This window comes from Papilio xuthus, unplaced genomic scaffold, assembly GCF_000836235.2.
Source record: "Papilio xuthus unplaced genomic scaffold, Pxut_1.1 DF825990.1, whole genome shotgun sequence".
Classification (NCBI taxonomy): Eukaryota; Metazoa; Arthropoda; class Insecta; order Lepidoptera; family Papilionidae; genus Papilio; species Papilio xuthus.
In genome coordinates this window covers 1-881 of record NW_013532659.1, presented here as the reverse complement: position 1 = coordinate 881, position 881 = coordinate 1, and the positions used below count along the sequence as shown (strand labels likewise).

The window sequence follows — 881 nt, the reverse complement described above, 5'->3', positions numbered from 1 at the left end:
GCAACGTGGGCCCCTGCGGCGGGGACTCCGGCGGTCCGCTCGCGCTCAACTTCGGCGGCCAGCGTGTGCTGGTGCGTCAAATATTATTCTCTTAATAACCTACATATTTGAGACAAATGTCTAGAGCTTTTGTCCCGATAACTTCATTTTATTATTGTTTATATGCATGTTTTTTTTTTTATTACAAGGTAACAAGTGAAAAACCAAACACTAGATGTCGCTAAAGCCACAAGTAAAAAAAAAAAAAGTTGAAGATACGCTAAAAAGACAGAAGTACGGAAAAGGATATTTCTCTTTTCTATAACTCTGCCGCAATTTCTCTTCATATCCCCTTAATTGTGAAGCCAAGGTCAAGCAACGTATCGTGTCGTGTTACAGATCGGCGTGGTTTCGTTCCACTCAGCGATGGGCTGCCGTGTGGGCTTCCCGGGCGGTTACGCGCGCGTCACTTCCTTCACGCCCTGGATCCAGTCGCGTCTGTGAGATGCCACCCGCGCCACTCCGCCTCCAACGCTTCAACTGACGATACATTGTCAAAATCATGCTCATTAAACCGATTTTTGATAATTACTTTCTTATATTATTTATTTATCATTTAGTGATTGAATATAACACTTTTTAAAGCACGTCAGTAATAAAACGGAGTAGAATTCTAGTATACCTTGGTTTTTCTCGATCTTCTGCAGACGTTCTTTACATTAGCAACGTTGGTAACCGTGTAATAGATAGCAGTAAAAGTAAGTAAGTAACGGCTAAACGGATTTTGATGACATGTGTCATACATATAAAACAGTCTGGAAGAACACACAGGCTACTTGTGGCGCAAAAGCCTGGGAGCTAAATCTCGAACTGGGATTGGCTCCCGCGTTTTCTCGCCAGAG

The 881-nt window shown here is 43.1% G+C and overlaps 1 long non-coding RNA gene across 1 annotated transcript; it reads left to right on the top strand.

The window, feature by feature from the left end:
• LOC106123700 (uncharacterized) lies at positions 1-570 on the top strand. Its single transcript, XR_001228174.1, has 2 exons — positions 1-71; positions 379-570. It is a non-coding gene; the product is annotated as an uncharacterized LOC106123700 (long non-coding RNA).
• The last annotated feature ends 311 nt before the right edge of the window (positions 571-881 follow it).